Source organism: Cyprinus carpio, chromosome A25 (genome assembly GCF_018340385.1).
Source record: "Cyprinus carpio isolate SPL01 chromosome A25, ASM1834038v1, whole genome shotgun sequence".
NCBI classification, from domain to species: domain Eukaryota; kingdom Metazoa; phylum Chordata; class Actinopteri; order Cypriniformes; family Cyprinidae; genus Cyprinus; species Cyprinus carpio.
This window is the reverse complement of record NC_056596.1, coordinates 851,681-859,180: the sequence shown is the minus strand read 5'-3', so window position 1 is coordinate 859,180 and position 7,500 is coordinate 851,681. Positions and strand designations below refer to the sequence as shown.

Here is a 7,500-nt window from a genome sequence, read left to right as displayed (position 1 = left end):
GTTATTGATGATGTATCATGAATATATAATGAGCATAACAGGATACAGCTTACAAAAAGCTTAAATTCTATTAAAAACGTCAACATTAGACATCATTTGCAACTGATTTTACTTCCATAATTGTATAATGGGATATTTTATTGAGAATATATGTAAAGTTATTAGTGTACGTTTAAACAGATGATTAGGCACACATTTTTAATCCTAAATAATACATTTCAAAAATTAGAAATAAAATAAGGTGTTAAGAAAAAAAAACGCATGAATAAAAACAAACAAATAAATAAATAAATAAATAAAATAAAAACCCGCAACCCTACAAATGACAAGAACTTTGGAAAATGGATGGACGCATAAAATAAAAAATAAAACAAAATAAAGTTATTCAAATAAAAAAAACGTGTTTTGATGGATCTTTCACAATAATACTAGGAATATGCATTAGGAAAGTAAACAGTAAAGTCAAGTAAAATAAAATAAAAAAAATTTATAACTTTTTTTATTAAATTAAATTAATATATATATATATATAATTTTTCACCCATCCATCCATTTCCCCAAATGTTTTCTCTATGAAGGGTTGTGGGCTATTTTTTGTGTTGTTTTTATTTGATTTCTTATAGCTATTTTTTCAGCTAGTATGGTGACTGTATACTGAATGTGACAGGTTCAGCCTTTGGTTTGTAGTTGCTGTCCAGACATTGTGAGTCGCCGGCAGTTTCAAACACACACAGTGGTCAAAGGATGCTATGCACAATGAAAGCGAGTGTTCTTCCAGCAGTCTGGAGCGCATCTGCGTTGGTCACATGTCAGACCGCGCTGGGATTGCAGAAGTGGCTGAGAGTCAAGGTCACTGGGTAAAAGCCTCTGGGAAAATGAATGAGAACATGATACTCTGCTTGCTAGCTCTCGCTTGGATCTACAGAAGCTTGAGAAAACGAGACGGCTGTCACAGTTCACTAGTTTATCTGAAGCTTACATGATGAACCAGGCTTTCAACTTAGTGTCTGAAAAACAGCAGGCAGAGTCTTACAGTCAGTACTGACATTGACTGATTGGCTCAGCGGTCGTCTTCAAGGGTCTTTACACACAGTTATCCTGTGAATAAGGACACGGACTTCTATTGTTTTAATAAAAACCCAGTAATAATGAATAAAGACGGACTGTAACATACCAAAGGTCCTTAGAAGGCCTGAACTGATTCAAAAACTGATTCAAGTCCGTTTTATTTTAATGTTGCAGGTTGTAGGGTTATTTAATTTAATTTATTTCATTTTTTATTATCCATCCATCAATTTTTTTTATTGTTTAATTTATTTATTAATTTTTTTTATCAGAATTGCAAGTTTAGATTTTAATATCTTCTCAATTCTGACTTTTTTTTTTTTTTTCAGAATTCTGAGTTCAAGTCTGTTTTTTTTCTGCCACAAAATTCTGCAAAAGTAATTCCTCACAATGCAGATTTTCCCTCAGGATTCTGATTCCGTTTTTCACCACGAAACAAGTTAACTGCGACTTTTTATCTCACCATTCTGAGAAAAAAAGACCTAATTGTGAGAAACTCAGAATTGCGAGAAAAAGCCAGAATTGTGAAATAAGTCGCAATTATCTTAATTTTTTTTAATGCCGTGGCTTCCGTAAGAAATCCCAGAAACACTTTAATACAGACACACAGTATTCTACACAAACAGAATATTCTGGTGCGTTCTGATGTGTGCTGTGAGATCTTCTAGCGATGACGCTGTGTCAGTGTTGTTTATGTTTGCTGCAGGAATCCTGGCAGGACTGCGTGGAGCTCGAGGGATCGAGGGAAATGGAAGTTTGGCATAATAAAAGTGTTTTATTCCACAACACGCCTCATACGGCTCATTAAAGTCAGCCGTGTTTCCCCAGAACACACTCCAGCATCAACACACACGCTACACGCTTAATGCACAGTTCTGAGTATAAAACTATTACTGTAAATATAACCTTTTTAGATATGTATCTGATTTATATATTAGCACTGGCGTGACTACACATTAATCAGTCTACAGTCACACAGAAAAGTAGCTGTAGCTGTTTTGGGTGTTAAATGACGGCACAAACATCAGTAAACCTGCTGAAGAGGGTTTGCGCTGGCAGTAAGATGTTAGGAGTTTGAAGAAGTGTAAATGTGTTGATTAACAGAGACCACAGACCGACACGAGTCACATCTCACCCGGCCCCGGCTCACGAGAGCCTCCAGACACCAGAGATAAAAAAAAACACGGGTAGAAACAGACAGAAAAGGAGGAAATAAGGGCCTGCTGACGCTCAGAGAGCAGCATGAACGGCAAACACGTACAAGTGCAACTGAGCTCCTGGAGAGACACAGAAAGACAGGACGAATGTGTTTGCTCCTCCCCGGGGCCCCAAACTCAGGGGTCATTACCCTAATAACATCAGTTACACTCCTTTCTGTGAGTTTACATGAAGCAGAACAGGAGAAAAATGAGATTTACACATGACACTTTCCCTCCTCAACATACAGCAGATCATATCACCACACTTCTTATATATATATACACACACTACTACTACTACTAATAATAATAATTTATATATATATATATATATATATATATATATATATATATATATATATATATATATATATATATATATAAAGCTTAATTATTACAATATTTTTATTATCTTTATTATTACAACACTTATTTTTTATTTAATTTTAAGATTTTAAAATGAAATTAAAATAAATAGAAAAATGAATGTTTAAATTTAAATAAATGTTAAAAGTGTATGCTTTTCATTAATATGCATAATTTGTATTTATACATTAAGCCAATATTATATATATATATATAATATTACATAATATACATGATATATAATTTTATAATTAACATGATATTACAATAATTATGGCATTTTTTATTTTTATCAATTAAAATGTAATAAAAAATTATATTATATTTAATTTTAAATATTACATTTTAAAACTAAATTAATATTTTAATAATATAAAATCTATAAATACACATACTAGCAATACATTCACAAAACAAACAAACAAAAAAAAAAAAAAAAAAACAAACAAACAAACAAACAAACAAACAAACAATTGGTTTAGAGTAATTAGAAGCTAATTCCTGTCACCAATTCAATGAGAAAATGGAAATAAAATTAATATAATTATTGTAAATGAAAATGTAAATTGCACAAAATTCAAAGTAAAACATGCATACTTTAAGAAGCATTATATTAATGTTATAAAAATTTGGTGGGCAACATATTTAATTCTAATAAATAAATAAATAAATAATGGACATTTTAAAAAAAAATCTGCAAACTGTAATTTCTTCTTTTTTCTTGAGATTCACGCAAAAACGGCGACCAAACATCCTCTTTTTCAAACAGCCTCTTAGATATTAACGCTAAACGCTCCGCATCAAGTTTTGAATGATGAGTTTCAATTACACAGCAAAACAAAATTTGTACACCAAAGCCCCGTGTGTAATTCATCAGCTCGAGTAAGGCCTGACGTGCAGCGAGTGTGTGAACACGCGTGTGCTTGTGTTGAGAAGCACAGAAAGTCACGCAGAACTCAGACGAAACTCTTGATTTATGAATCTTCTCTGCTCCATTAACAGCCAGCGATCTGCAGCACTGTAACAGAGAGAGAGAGACAGGTGTAACCAGCCACACAACAGGAGATAATTAGTCACACAAGTGTTTTTTGTGCTAACTGATAAAAACCCATCTGTTCTGGTAAATCACGCAGCAAAGCTCTTCAGCTGATGAAGATGAAGAGAGGAATCTGCTCACGTACACACTTCAAAACAGCTTCTCACCTTCCACTGAAAAGTGTGTTTCAGAGATGTTCTCCTGAGGAAAACTCTCAGAGACTGAATCAGATAAATGAGGTCATCTCACGCGGGTGCTTCAGATTTTGTCGTGTGGAGTGAAAGTCTTCAGCCCTGAATGAGACACAAGCAGAGAGAAAATCTGATTTTTTGGCCAATCCAGCTCAAATCTGTTTAGGTTCTTGTACCTGAAGTAAAAAAAAAAATTAAAATAAATAAAAAATCTGAATTTAAAAAAAATTGTATGTTGCATTTAAATAAGGAAATCTAAAAAAATTACTTTAAAAAAATGTATAAAAAAATTAAAAATAAAAAAATAAATAAACAACTTGCAGCATGAATGAATTGTACATTTTTCTTCAATTGTACGTTGCGTGAATAATAATAAAAAAAGACATCATCTGCTGCAAAAAATAAATAAAATATTTACAAAAATGAATAAATAAATAAATAAATAACATTTAACTTGCAGTTTGAACAGTCCATCTAAAAAAAATCTGAAATAAAAATCTTTATTGTATATACTGCATGAATATAAAGAAATCAACCACTGCAGTAAATTAAAAAAAAATCAATCAATCAATAATATAAAAACAAACAAATAACATTCAACTTGCAGTTGGAAAAGCCCATCTAAAAATATCAGAATTTAAAAAATTGTTTTCTATTAAATGTTGCATGAATGAGAGTAAAAATTATTTGTAATAATTTGTTAATATAATGAATATAATTAGTAATTTTATGTTTGTATGTGTATACACACACACACACACACACACACACACACACACACTTACACACTGAATGTAGGCAGTCACAGTGGTCATGATCAGTAACATATGAAGGTATATCTGAGCTCAGATCAGCAGGGAATGGGTTCGACTCTCCAGGGATCTCCTGCAAACAGATGGAGAATCAGCGCTTTCTGTCTCCAGCGCTCCACACCCCTCTGACCCGGACTAATTGCCCCGGGGGTAGCTGCGATTGTTTTTCAATATCTGTTGTAACCTTTGACCTCTGGCAGAGGAGGTGGGGCTGCGGTGCACGGGGTCAGCATGAGGACATAGATTAAACGCAGGGTATCGCCTGTCAGTTATTACTTTCATCCAATCAATAGAGAGCAGGGCTTTTGTCCGGCCCAGTGTGCTGCGGCTGCTCCGTTTGACACGATCAATGTTATAATAGCAGCATCTATAAAACACTCCAGCTCTGTGTGTGTGTGTGTGTGTGTGTGTGTGTGTCAATCACGTGCTGCACGGCGGAGAGCAAATGACACAAATCTGTAACCACAAACCCTGTTTTATCTTCACACTGCGATCAAACCACAGGATGTGAACGTCTCCGCAACAGCTAGAAAAACAATTAAAAACAACAACTAAGAACATGTTGCTAGGGTGTTGCTACTGGGTTCATTGTGGTTGCTAGGATGTTCATAGCGATCACTAGGGGGGTCACTAGGGTGTACATAGTGGTTGCTAGGGCAGTGCTGAGATGTTTGTGGTGGAACAAGGTAATGGTTGCTAGGGTGTTGTGGGTGGTTGCTAGAGTGTTCATAGTGGTTTGTAGGGTGATGCTAAGATGTTCATGTTGGTTTCTAGGGTGTTGCTAGGGCATTGCTAAGTAGTTTGTGGGGGTTGCTAGGGTAGTGGTTGCTAGTGGTTTTCATAGCAATTGCTATGGTATTACTCTGGTTTACATGGTTGTTAGGGTGCTAGGTTGTTATGGGTGGTTGCTAGGGTGTTCATAGTGGTTTCTATGGTGTTGATAAGATGTTAATTTTGGTTTCTAGAGTGTTTCTAGGATAGTGGTTTCTAGGGTGTTCATAGTGATCACTAGTGGGGTCACACGGGTGTACATAGTGGTTGCTAGGGCAGTGCTAAGATGTTTGTGGTAGAACAAGGTAATGGTTTCTAGGGTATTGCTAGGGTGTTGTGGGTGGTTGCTAGAGTGTTCATAGTGGTTTCTAGGGTGTTGCTAAGATGTTAATGTTGGTTTCTAGGGTGTTGCTAGGGTAGTGGTTGCTAGGGTATTATGGGTAGTTGCTAGGGCATTGCTAAGAAGTTTGTAGTGGTTGCTAGGGTAGTGGTTGCAAGTGCTGTTTGTAGCAATTGATAAGAGGTAATCCTCTGGTTTATATGGTTGCTAGGGTGCGAGGTTCGTTTGAGTGGTTTCTAGGGTGTTTCTATGAAAGCAGTTGCTAGAGCATTGTTAGGGTGTTTATGGCTATTGCTATGGCATTGCTAGGGTGTTCATGATGGTAGCTAGAGTGTTGTGGGTAGTTGCTAGGGTGTTGCTAAGGTGTTAATGTTGGTTGTGTGGGCATTGCTATGGTGTTGATGGCCATCCCTATGATGTTCATGTTGGTTGCTAGGTTGTTATGAATGGTTGCTAGGGCATTGAAAGGGTGTTGTGGATGGTTGCTAGGGTGTTGGTGGGAGTTCATAGTGGTTGCTAGGGCGTCACTAAAACATTTGTGTCATTTCTAGGGTGTTGCTAGGGTAGTGTTTGTTAGGGCATTGCTAGATTGTTTAAGGTGGTTGCTAAGGGCATTAATAGGGTGTTCATGGTGGATGCTACAGGATGTTCCTAAGGTGTTCAAGGTGGTTGCTAAGGCACTGCTAGCGCACACACTCACTCACACACACACACACACACACACACACACACACACTCACTTATTATTCCTTAAAATGCTGCCTACTTAGTTCACTAAACAGGTGTTTTAATCTGCCTCAAACAATCACAGCATGATTTCGCTGTCACTTCAGTCTTACGTTCTTCAGAATGGGTGTGTTTCTCGAGGCGAGCGAGGATCGCGTCCTCTAGGTCAGCGTGAGCATGTGATGCTGTGGTAACAGCAGATGCTGAAGCTGTCAAAACCACATTTTCCATCTGAGAGAAACTGTAAAGCCAGAGATCACACGAGAAGTTCAGTTTAAAGAAAAGGAAATGGTGACGTTGTGGAAGAGAATCTGCAATCAAAACCTTTGACTTTTAATGGCAGATTTTAGTATTTTGGCAAATCAGAGCACAGTTTGAGACATTTAGATCCCAAACCCAAAGTACTTTTTTACATGCAATATTGCCAAAGAATCAGATCAGCACAAAGAAAAGACATTATAAATATCTAGGGAGACTCCAGCTAAAGTCTATCCTTTTAATCTAGAAAAATACATTTTTGATGTTGTTTGGGATTCATATGTCCACCTGCACTTTCTAGAACACAATGTTTCTACATGTCTCGAGTAATAAACCATAGAATTGTCTCAATTCTATTGTCTCAATTCTATTGTCTAATTGTCTATTCAATTCAAACATTATTGTTTGAACAATATGACACGAACTTTGCAACATTGACAATGCTAATGCATTTTACGGAAGCTTGTTTCCACCATGGGATAAAACAAAACTAATTGCAACCTTTTACCTCACAATTTAAGTCACAATTACTTACTTTATTTTTTATTCTGTGACAGAAACAAACATCAGAATTGCGAGATGTAAAGACAAAATTCTGAGACAATAATCGCAAGATGTAAACTCGGAATTGTGAACAAAAGTCAAAATTGTGAGACTCCGAATTCTGAGAAAAAAATTCTTGAAATTCTATGTTTATAAAAATAGTTAGAGTTGTAAGATAAAGAGTTGCAAATAC

At 35.8% G+C, this 7,500-nt stretch overlaps 1 long non-coding RNA gene across 3 annotated transcripts in view; it reads right to left on the bottom strand.

Annotated features, from left to right (window-relative positions):
• Positions 1–3,242: 3,242 nt before the first annotated feature.
• The window catches only part of LOC122135524, a 15,940-nt gene continuing 11,682 nt past the window's right edge, over positions 3,243–7,500 (bottom strand). Inside the window, exons 2-4 of one of the 3 annotated variants that reach the window (XR_006153564.1) lie at positions 4,643–4,742; positions 3,834–3,959; positions 3,243–3,648 (exon numbers count right to left, since the gene is read on the bottom strand). This is a non-coding gene — a long non-coding RNA (uncharacterized LOC122135524). Of the gene's footprint in view, positions 3,649–3,833; positions 3,960–4,642; positions 4,743–6,619; positions 6,749–7,500 lie in introns of those variants that run through there. The other 2 variants (XR_006153566.1, XR_006153565.1) reach the window with 2 other exon arrangements.